The sequence below is a fragment of the Dipteris shenzhenensis genome, chromosome 22 (assembly GCF_047967505.1).
Source record: "Dipteris shenzhenensis isolate YYH24624 ecotype China chromosome 22, Dip_SZ_1.0, whole genome shotgun sequence".
Lineage (NCBI taxonomy): Eukaryota > Viridiplantae > Streptophyta > Polypodiopsida > Gleicheniales > Dipteridaceae > Dipteris > Dipteris shenzhenensis.
The window spans coordinates 46,873,921-46,886,189 of NC_141617.1; positions in this window are offsets into that span (position 1 = coordinate 46,873,921).

A 12,269-nucleotide genomic window follows, 5' to 3' on the forward strand; every position below is an offset into this window, starting at 1 on the left:
CATTCAGCCACTCAAATTGATCAGAAAACCCCATTTGAGCACATCTATGGGGTTATATTTTGGAAAACCTTGCATATATAGTATTAAATATTACATGTATTTTATGAGAGTGATATATAAGCCCAAGTTAATACTTATTTACAGTAATTTAAACTTCTGTAGAAACATGTCCATAAATATATTGTTATTAATACTATAAAAACACTTGAAAGATATTGCCATATGATATAAATGTGTGTAATAAGTAATTATTTATGTATAATATTATTGTGTTGAGAGTGATTATGAGGGACGTTTCTTAAATGAATTATTTTTCAATACTTTTTTAAGGTAATAACAAGGGTACAAAGGGATGTCTATGAATAAGATGATTTATGTTATGTAAAAATGAATGAGTGACTAGTTTGTATATTTTTATGATAAAGGGATCTAGTTCTAATGAAAATAAAAGTGTAAAAACCATGTTTCCTAAAGAAATACTATTTTTAAAATCTCTTGAAAAACACGCTCGTATAAACTTGCTCATAGGTTTTTGCTCGTAAAATTGACGCATCCCAAAATCAGCAGCCAATGAGTAATCATTCTCGTCATACACAGTTTGTTCACTAAATACATGAGTGCTTGGTGATCGACAAAAAATACGAATTTGTTTACCAATAGGTAATGCCTGAATTTCTTCACTGCATATACCATTGACAACCCTTCCCGTTCTGTGGTGGTATAATTCCTTCAACATCATTCTACAAGTGACTTGCAAAATATATGGGATGATCAAGCTTATGCTCGCCAAGCTGAGTTAACACACAACCTATTGCAAAGTTGGACACATCAATATGAACGTGAAATATCAAATCCCAGTTTGGTGTGCGTAGGATTGGTGCTGATGCTAAAGCTCGTTTCAAGGCATCGTATGCCTTTTGGCATTCATCTGTCCGTACGAAGTCGATTAATAATCTGTACAACAGTCGAGCTAGTTTCATGTACATATAGATGAATCTTCGATAATACCCAGTGTGTTCGATGAATCGTTGAACACCTTTGAAGTTTATTGGTGGGGGTAATTCTAGGATCAATTTGATCTTGTTGAAGTCTATGGAGATTCATTTCTGGACACCACATGACCAAGGATAACACCGTGTCTCACCCAGAATTGACATTTTAGTGGGTTAAGTGAAATATAATCTGCATCGATCAAAGACCATTCGTAGATATTTGAGGTGTTCCAGCCATCGAGAGTAGATGCATAGATCATAAAGAAAGATCTCAAGCCAAATATGAAAGTACTCCTTAAAGGCTGTACTCATGAGTCTTTGGAACGTTGCTGGGGTGTTAGTTAAGCCAAATGGCATCTTTCGATACACAAACACACCCCAAGTTGTGAAAAAGGCCGTCTTGTGTTGATCTTTTGGATCGATGGACACTTGGTTGTATCCAGAGAATCCATCCAAAAAATTGTATGCCTCATGGCTTGCCACTCTTTCGAGCACATGTTAAGTGAATGGCAAGGGGTAATGATCCCTAACTATTGCTACATTGACCTTTTTCAAGTCAACATACACTCGTATCTTACCATTCTTCTTCGTTATGGTTACAATGGGTGACACCCATTCCATATGATCGATTTCATATATGAATCCCACATCAAGAAGTTTATCGATCTCTTCTTTTACTATTATTTGGCATTTGGGATTCATGTCATAAGGTCATTGTTGCACTGGCTTCGCATCGTCTCATATGGGAACTGTGTGTTGCACCACTTCTGGTGGCACACCCTTCATGTCCTTGTATGACTAGGCAAAACAATCCTTGTACTCCTTAAGCAAAGCGATTAACTCGCCTTCCTCTTCTTTGGTAAGGTCCACTGACACAAAGACCGGTTTTGGGGTCTCCCCAGTCCCAGCTAAATTTACTTCCTTAACTTTTGCTGGTCCTTCATAGACTCCATCGTCATATGTGTCCGCTATCCTCTTAGCCTTTTCGTAGAATATATCTCGATCCTGGATAGAGTAGAACCTAAAGTGTATCGGAACATCCTTCTGATCTTCCTCTTCCAATGACTTGTTCAAAGTCCAATCAGGTAGAGACTTCTTACTACGCATTGGTGTCTCTTTCGTTATTGGTTCAAGCTGAGGTTCACGTTGTTTCTTTGGTAGGTTTTCAACAGGTTGGTCGGGCATTATTAAGTTTGGAATTCTCTTTGCACCTTTATCTCCCTTCTATTTTCGCATCTCTAAGGATGGTTCTTCTACCTGCACTGATCCTACCAGAATCAGGATCTCCTCCATCCTTCTTCCCCAATCCTCTGTGAATTCATGATCGGCCGTGGTTGCTTGGACATATCGTAACCATTGAAGGTCAAATTCCACATATGCCACCCCGTCATCACCCATGTTGGTCGTGGTGTAGGAAGGGGTTGGTAATACATTTCGTCGCTTAACATGCTGCAGATTTGGCTTGATTGGTAATGCACTGTTAAGCTTGTTGTCATGTTTAATGAGATTGATCATGCGGAGTGGAACTACTGTGCCCTTTGAGCCGCTCTCATCCCTCACCAAGCCAGTCCCTCTCTTTTCAAGCACATCAATGGTAGCAAGCATGTTACACTCAGGACTGCACCTGCCACGACAGAATCCACTCCCCCAGAAGAAGAGCCAGAAGACAAAGTTGAAAGTAAAAGACAAAGCTTTATTTGGGTGGGCAATATCCGGGTGGAAGTGGGCTCAACAGAGCGCTCTAAAGGGAAGCAGAAAATATTTTCAGAAGAAACGGAGTTTCAACGAATCAAAGAAGTTATGGAAGCTAAGCAACCTACCAAGAAGCGGAGAACTAGAGAGGTTCAACAAACGACAAACGCGATCCTCTAGTTCAACCGTCTTCATAACCTAGGGCAAAAGGTTGTGAGAGGAGAGTTCCAGCAAGGAGGAGACGAAAGAAGGATGAAATCAAGAGCTGACAGGCCATCTGCTCAGCCAAAAACTCCCCCTCAGCCTATTTTACCAAAGCATTTGGAGGAAGTGCTTCCAGAGCACGACCGCCTATTCGACGAGTTTCCATTTCCAGAGTTGGACATAATAGAGATTGAAAAGCCAAATGCTGAAAGCAAGCAAGAGCAAACACAAGTCGAGGAAGAGCAAGTACAAGTGAAAATTCCTGTGGTGGAGCCAGCGATTGTTGTCGAAGAAGCACCATAGAAAAATGCTGAAATGCCACAATTGTCAGTTGCCACCACAAGGGTCATTCCTTTGCCTCCGACGTTTGCTGCTCTAGTTATCAGGCCTATGAAGGAACAAATTCATGCAGATCAGTTCCAGGCCTCAGCCTCCTCCTCTGCTTCTGTCAAGTTTAACATACAAGTTTGGAATGAAACAATGCAAGAATATCTGTCACACTTGACAGATCAATATGAAGGGAGATTAAAGAAAAGAACCTGGTAGAGCAAGAGCTACAGAGTTCAAAAGTTGAGCTTGAAACATTGCACTCCACTTCCATTATTCAAGAGCGAGCACTTTAAGAGCTACACCTCACCTACCAGCAAGTGTCTGCTGAAACAGAGGACTGTAAACGTATAACCTCGGAGCTCAAGCAAAAGGCAGAGGTAGCTATGCAAGAGAAGCTAATGATCCAACAAGAGCAAGAATCACTTAAGCTGGCGCACTAATTATCATTAGAGGGCATGGCTCATGCCTAGACGCAGCTACAAAAGATGTTGGCAAATCCTTTCTCACCCAAACCACCAACAGAGTCAAATCAGGTGGAGGTGAAGAATTTGCAAAACGAGAATGAAGATTTAAAGAAGCAACTGGAGGAACTCCAAAGGCAGCTACATGAGAAACAAAGTTCTCAGATGCAACCATTCAAGAATGTTCAAATGCCACAGCAACAGACGGTTGTACCAATGCAGATTCCTACAGATAAACCACGGTCAACCCAAGCGGAGTTTTCTCTGGCATAGACCGAGTTCATACAGGATACTTATTCAGTCCAACACGAAGCTGTACCAGGATCATCGGTGCTCCCACCACAGCAAGAAGAAGATCTAATCGAAAGGCTTAAGCAGGTAGCGGACAAAGAAATCGATACAAAGAAGAAAGAAGACTTGCTCTCGGAACTAAAGATTATATCTACAGCGAAGAGCAAGTTCGACAAAGTGGAGCAGTTATATGAAGCACATAGAAATTCAGTGCTGCCACTACCTCTATTGAAGCTGGAGCTGGAAATGCACATGCGGGATCTAATGCCGAAATGCCCTTTGGAAGAACTTGGGGGATATAAACCACTGATAGATGAGGAGATAAATGGGTCTACCCATCTTCCTAATCAGCCACTATGGAGGCTTTCTTGGATACAAAAACATAGCACGGCAATTTTGGAGTATGCTAGTGCGCCGCGCTACTGCCAGATAAACCCAACTTATTGCCCCGTAAAATGCAGAATGTCTTCGGAGCAGTTTGATCGTATAAATAAACATTACCCAGATTATTTAAATTATCCTGCATTTCCAAGTGCAGATAAATACTGCTCTCATAGATACTTTACTTCAACATTAAAGCATTCAATTAATATGTATGAAGGGGTACCAGACCTCGCATGTAGAATGCTGGTCAAAATTGCACACCTATTAATAATGTGCGTAGAAACATTCATTAAAGAATTACCTAATAATAGACCCTGGGAACATAGCTTGAAGGGAATCAAACGTTATCATTTGATCTTGATAAAGGGCCAAACAGGATGCAAATCATGGGTTTCTGTTGGGGAAACTGAAAGGAAGCAAAGAGTGGACACAAACTCAGAATACTTGCATTACTTGGTTGTCGAATGAAGAAGAGTGAGGTCCTTAAGTAGGCACCTCATACATGCTCACTGACATCACTGATGACTTTAGAGCTCCACAATCATCTCCTCAATCTGCTCCTAGATTCTCTCAATCATCCTATGTGGCTCTCCACCACCTAACTGTGCTTGTGGGCACCTAACTGTGCCTCTAGCACTCACACATAGAAACATAAGGTGTGCCTGAGGTATACACCTTGAGATATCCCAACAAACCCCCCCTCAAGGAAATGCCTCAAGCTATGTCAAGGATACATCTAGTCTCATAGTTTCTCATGCCATCTCATGGTGGTCAAGGATAAATCTATGGCTAGGTTCTCATGCTAGCAAGGGTTCCCTTGGGTGTAAGGTAAACAAAAAGGGATACAGAAAGACCTTCCAATGGTTATCTCCCCTGCATGTACATGCACACAATGTCTGCAGGAGGTACCATGGAACAAAACATACACATGGCCTACATCATAAGGTGACCAGAGGTGTTTACAAAACACACAAAAACACAATAGTTTATTTCATTCATTTTGGAGGACTATCCAGGCTGAGTACCTTGACATAAAAAGAGAGATCTGGAGCATACATAGAGATGATTAAAAATGCATAATCTTCAAAGGATGCCTCATCTTGTGGAGGCTCATTAACTGTAAGTAGATTTGCATTTTCTGTCTTTGCTTTGGCTCTGCAAAACTTCTCATTATGGTTGTTCTTGCCACAGTGCTTGCATGGATTAATTTTGAAGCGGTCCTTTGAAAAGTGATTTGTCTTTCCACAGTGATTGCAAGGGGAATACTTGCCCTTCTGGACTTTTACAGCATAAGCAGTGTCATTGCCTTTCCTGAGCTCCTTATGCCTTTCTTCTTCTTGGAGGGCAGAGATAATACCTTCAAGATAAGGATTAGGAAGATTTTTCAGAGTGGTAACTATGTGATCATAATCTTCAGGCATACTCTTAAGTAACACTGCCATAGCATCATCTGGAGTAATAGGAGAGTTGATAGAAGCTAATTGAGTCATAAGACTCCGCATATAGTTGACATGAGCTGCTAAAGTAGTACCACTAGCCATCTTCAATTCAAAGAAAGAGATTTTAAGTGATAGTTTAGAGATGTGAGAGCTAGCACCAAAAATCATGTCAAGCTTCTGCCAAGCTTCCGAAGGAGACTCCAAGTCAGAGATATGGTGAATATAATCATCTCCTAAAGCAAGAGCAATGATACCGTATGCTTTTTCTTCTCTAGCTGGATCCCTTGCCGGTCGTGTCGGAGTTGAGGATTCACCAGCATTGGAGACTGTAGAAGTAGCGGTAGGAGTAGGTTTGACAAGTCTCCATAAGTTCTCCCTCATCAATGCAAATTTCACCTTCATCTGCCATGTGTGGAAGCCCTTTCCATTGAACTTCTCTAGATTAAATAGGGTAGCCATGAGAGGGTCTAACCCAGATATTGGGCAGTGTCTATCTCTCTTACAAGGCAAAAAAAATAACTGAAAGACTTCCAAAATATGAGCACTTGATGTAGCAAATTCTAGTGACCAATATTCAAACAATGATGCTTCTTCTTACATACTTCACAGAGGTGGCTTAAAATGAGAACTTTCCAATCAAAACCAGGTCTAGTAATTCAAAGAAAAACTGAAGCCATACTTGTACTGAAGTTATTGAAAGTTTTAAAAGACTAGAAATGCTAGAGTAGCATTTTATGTAGCATCATCTTCAAAAACTTGTCCAAAACTGTCAAAACTGAAAAGCTGAACTTGGAGGGCTTGTAGCTCACTCTTCAAAGCAAAGGAAAACGGGGTTTCTGAGGCAAAAGAGAGCTGGTATACCACAGAAGGTCCCCTGGGAAGAAGAGGCGCAAAAACGCGTCAGGTCGCCCTCTCTTGCCTCTTCAAAGTCAACTGGTTTTTCTTTGATTTCTCCTTGAATATGCGGCCATTGCTGCTCAGATTTCAGCACAGGATAGCTCTAGGTATGGACCAGCTCCCCCTGAAAGGAATGAGAGAAAGATCAAGTGTGCTGGGAGAAAACGCAGAAGGGACAGTCGATGACTTTCGTGTAATGGCGACGAAACGGGCGCGCCTTTCTTCAATTCCTCTCAGCCAGAAGTTCGCCCTTTTGAGATAGATCTCCAACAGGAAGGACGTGGGAAATGGCTGAGAACCGGAGGAGAACAAGCTTAAGCAAAGTTTGGGAAGAAGAAGGAGAGATGGTGAAGAAGAAGATGAAGAAGAAGATGATGATGTGGCAAAAATGGGATCAAGGGGGATCAAATGGCTCTGATACCATGTTGGGGAAACTGAAAGGAAAGCAAAGAGTGGACACAAACTCAGAATACTTGCATTACTTGGTTGTTGAATGAAGAAGAGTGAGGTCCTTAAGTAGGCACCTCGTACATGCTCACTGACATCACTGATGACTTCAGAGCTCCACAATCATCTCCTCAATCTGCTCCTAGATTCTCTCAATCATCCTATGTGGCTCTCCACCACCTAACTGTGCTTGTGGGCACCTAACTATGTGTCTAGCACTCACACATAGAAACATAAGGTGTGCCTGAGGTATACACCTTGAGATATCCCAACAGCTTCTATGCCAGGTGTCAATTTCTACCATCATTCTACATGCAGATGTTTGAAGAGATGTTCGTCACTGGGTTTATCGATTATGGTTTATCCATTTTTGGACCTAATGTACAAAACCCGGCACTTAGATACGTGGCTTATAAAGATGCAGAGGAGGGCGATCCTGTTCATGAAGCAATAAAGAGACAGGAAGAGGCTATAAGAAGAGAAGAGGTGCGAAAAGCTACAGGTTACGCACTATCCCGCAGCAGCTTCGGCTAACAGCTTCGGCAACAATTGTGGTTCCACTTTTTCACTTTCAACAATTTTTGAAGACAACCCACCAATTTTGCGGCCAAAGACACTATCACAGTGTCCGAGAACGGACACCGAATTAGGTGGGGGGGAGATGTTTCACCAGAGTTCGTCAATGACGGCTTCACCACAATCTTCACATTTTTGTACTGAAAAATCCCATAAAACTTGTAATATAGGGGCTTATATGGCTTCCAGCTTGTACATAAGAGTTAGATTAGAAGCCCATGAGAGATTAGGGATGTTACATTTTTCAGTTCCCAGTGTTTGGTATAAAAGCCAACACTTGTACTTTGTAAAGGATCTTTTTGGAGATAAAGTAGAGAAGAGAGCTTGTTTGCAGAAAGTGGTGATCTTTGAGTGCTTTCTACGCACAAACGAGTGAGTATTTCCTTTTGAGCTTTCTATCATGTGTTCTCTAGTGTATGCTCTACATGTTGATGTGCATCATGCTTGCAATGTGCATGTGTATGCGTCATAGTCGTCGCGTAAATGTGCGAACTACTTGTGGCCGTAGCCACTTGTAGGAAACTCCGTTTTCCGACATATGACCATATATGTGATCCTTAGAGCATGAGTATTGTAGATCTGTATTCAGTCGATTGATTCAGTGAAATTTTTTGGACTAGGTCGCGATTGTGTCACGATTGACTTGGGTGACCAAATGCTGTCGAAATTTAGAGATATCTCACGGATATCTTCCTTATGAGCTAGAGCACACATGTATGCTCCTGAATCATGATTTGGAGTGCCTGATCCTAGTAGATCTGAGATTCATATTTCTACTTGTGTCGAGCACTTTAGCATTGATTTCTTGGCATATAGTGTATCTAGTGGCATAGATGGAGTCCCAGTAGCATAGTAAACCATGTTCCCATGTCACGTGTCGAATTGATACATTTCTCCTTAGCATATCGTCCATTTCTATCCTAGAGTCAATGATTGAGTCCATTGGTGATACTTGCTGCATTTGGCTTGTTTGATTCACCTAGACTGACAATCTAGCGTGGCCTCCGATTGTTCGAGTCTTGGGTTCCCTACAGTATGACATTGTATATGCAACTCTACGTAGGCTGCTATACTTGATACGATTCGCAGTTGCTCCGTTGAGAGTGATGGCGAGCGAACAAAAGGCAACTACAAGTATATACATGGATAAAGAGAAGACAAGAACTGAGCAAAGCCAACATCAAAAAGCAATATGGGTGCCTCAAAAGCTGATTAAAGCACAAGAGGGTCAAAAGTTAATGTGGGTGCCGAAACATTTGTGTCCACAAGCACAAAAAACTTTACCCCCTTATGACACAACAAAGGTACCTAAGAAGAAACAAAAAAGGAAAAAATGGCAGCCTAGATCTCGCAAAAAGTCAAGGCGATCAACAAGGCATTGGAATGCTACAAAACATCCAACTACTCAAGTTTGGGTACCAAAGGAGCTTCTTGCCGCACAACAAAATTCAAGACTCATATGGATCCCCAAGAAGCTTAGGACTCCAGTAGCAAACCAACCAAAATAGGAGAAGTCTCCGACAGAGTTACAAGTGCCAACAACTCGGTGGATTTGGCAACCAAAAGTAACTTTGATGGCCACGGAAACCAACAACAATGATGAACAAAATGACCATCAACCAACAAAAGGGGTGAATCAAGTATGGCAAAAGAAAGTGCCAATAGAAATGGAAATGAACACTGCCAAGACACCTAGAAAGGAGAAGACAATGAAAAGGAAAGAAGCCTTGAAGGAGGATGCAACTACTAGCAAAGAAGGGACAACATCTGCTTCGACTCCTATCGAGCTTCCAAACAACACAACTTGTGACGGATCAGAAAGGGATGAGACACCAACCTCGATCCCTCTGCTACAACTTCTACAATATGTTGCGATCTTAGTCACACATCGACGTCAAGCATCACGACAAGAGCCAAAAAGTAAGTAAGGAAAGTGAGTGAGTGCACAAGCCTCGACAGCAAGAGCCCTTGGATTGAATTACTCCAAGACCCTCTTTTCTCGCACAGCATACTTGTTTGAACATGCATCGTTGTGATATCATATAGGGCTACACTAAGGCCTTGCACATGCACTATTTTAACACCCATGCACGCACAGGTAAAAGCTCATATTTGTTGAGCCCTTACTTAGAACAGGTGTGGGGGAAACCCTAAAAAAGTAGGCAAAGCCAAAAATATGTCCCACAGGCAAAAGGTGTCCTGAAACACAAAAACAGGCATAACAAGGGCTTCAGGGATTCTTTTGAAGATCAAAACACACCTAAGGAGGTCTAATAGACATGTAGAACACAGTAGTATCATCAAACAACATCACTCTGAATCAGCTAACAAATCGCGATTCCTTGCTATCAACATAATGGGGGTATTTGACATCATGGCTATGATGAGCACATCAATTCTAACCTATGGTTGTGCTTTGGCCCAAAATGAACTTCAAAATCTTGGTCAGGACACTATTTTAGCACAAGTCAGAGCTGCCAACTCCAGCTATGGTCATTCATAGGCCAAATGAGTTTCAAAGTGGCTCAAAGCTTCCAGATAAGCTATAAATAAGTTGCACAAGAGATGTGGAGCTTCAAAGTATAGCATCATTCACAGGACAAGAAATCACAATTTCTTGTCATACACATACATATGCTAAAAAAGTGCATTAGAGCATAGTCCAATACCTATCTAAGGCCTAGAGTGTGCAAAAAGCACAAAGAAAGCACTAAAACCCTACTCAAGCATCAATCTGGTGATTTCAGAGTGTACCAGTTCTAAATTTGCTATATGAAGCACTATTTGAGTTTCACTTTGCACAAAAACATACTCAACATGTTGTATAGGCAAGGTACATAACAGGTATGAAGAGAAACTACCCTCTCAAGAGTCAGCTAAGAAATCACGATTTCTTGCTGCACACATAGTGATGGGATTTGCAGCTATGAGCATGTAGACCATACCCTAGTGAATCCCTAGAGTCAAGCGGCACAAAAAACGGAGCTTTAAAACTCAAGTTATGATCAATTTTATGCCGAGAACATAAACGCAAAGTCTGGTTCTTAGCTGTTTACTTCAACAAGCTCGAACAAATACCAGGAGAGTTCAAAGTCAATGACTCTACCAGAGGAGATCTCCTACTCAAGCAAATATATCAGATTTGTGTACTTCTAGACACAATCCAAGAAAGTCAAAGTCACCACCAACCAAAATGTGTTGGTAGGCATAAGAGTCAAGAGTAGGGCAGCCAAGCCACCAAATGAGCAAGGCGTCAGTCCCAATGCTTTAAGTCATATCTACTCTGTGAAATAGTTTGCATGTGCTTAAAGTTTACTTCTTTTTGTTCATTTGGAATGCAACTATGCTCAAGCTGGAGAGTTGAGCTATTAAGTGTGTCGCTCATGCTGGATAAGATGAGCATAAGAGCCAAAGTCTAAGTTACTTAAGTGTCGATGGAGTGGTGGAGAATAAACACTCACGCACATGTGCACAATAAGGAGAGTGGAGAAACCTCGACATCAAATGCCCTTTTATGAGTAATGACAGCTATTGGAGCACTTCCAAGTGCTACATGTGCTACATTTACTTTTAAAAGAACCCATCAGAACTCTTCTCTTGCACAGCATATTGTTTTTATTGCATAATCTGTGAATGCATACAAGGGTGTCCCATCGTTGGACACATGCATTAAGCACTTTTAATTGCTTCCACCCATGCACAATCACAGCATGAAGACCCATCTACATAATACTCTAGCAAACTGTACATAATCAACAAGATCAACAAGCCAGGGCACTTTTTCCCCACTGGGTTTTTTCCCCTCGGCCAAATCAGGTGTCAAGCACCAAAGTTGTTTTCTTTTTCTAGTCAAAATACACTCAACATACTCATTAGAGCAAATTCCCTCCGTAAAGCGGATACACGTATGAAGCAATGCCACCAAGTCCTTGACGAATGTCCAGGGACGGACGGACATTGAAATAGGTGTGGGGGAGTGTTGTGGGGCAACGGCTACGGCTATGATTATGGATGTGGAATGGAATGGAATAGATAAAAAGAGGTTACAGGAGCGGTTACGGGAACGGAAGCGGGAACCACCATTGCCCACATTGCTGCGGGAACCATTTTTTAAAGCTAAAGGCTTGCCCGCATAATATATTTGTAATTCCCCTCAATTTAATGATTTAAATGGGGCCAAGAGCTTCCAATTTGTACAAGAATTGAACCCACAACCTCATAGCTTAGGTATATAAGTGAAAAAACCCTCTTTTGTAGAAAACCTTTTGTTAATGTGAAGAAGAGAAGAGCACGAGTGTATAGCTTATCCATTGCTAATTGTGAAGGAAGTTCCGGAGCTCGTGGAGCTTGGGCATTGCTTGCCATTGCTTCATTGATCAGTTGTGAGTAATCTATTCATGTTTATCTATTGATTAATGTTCAATTTTGTGCAGATTAAGTTCTCTTTGTTCTCTTGATTAGCAAGCTTAATCAAGGGATTTAGGGACTCATTTGCATTGCTTTTGACTACTAAGTAGCTTAGGAAGCATCTCCTCAATGTGCTAAAGACTTTGCTA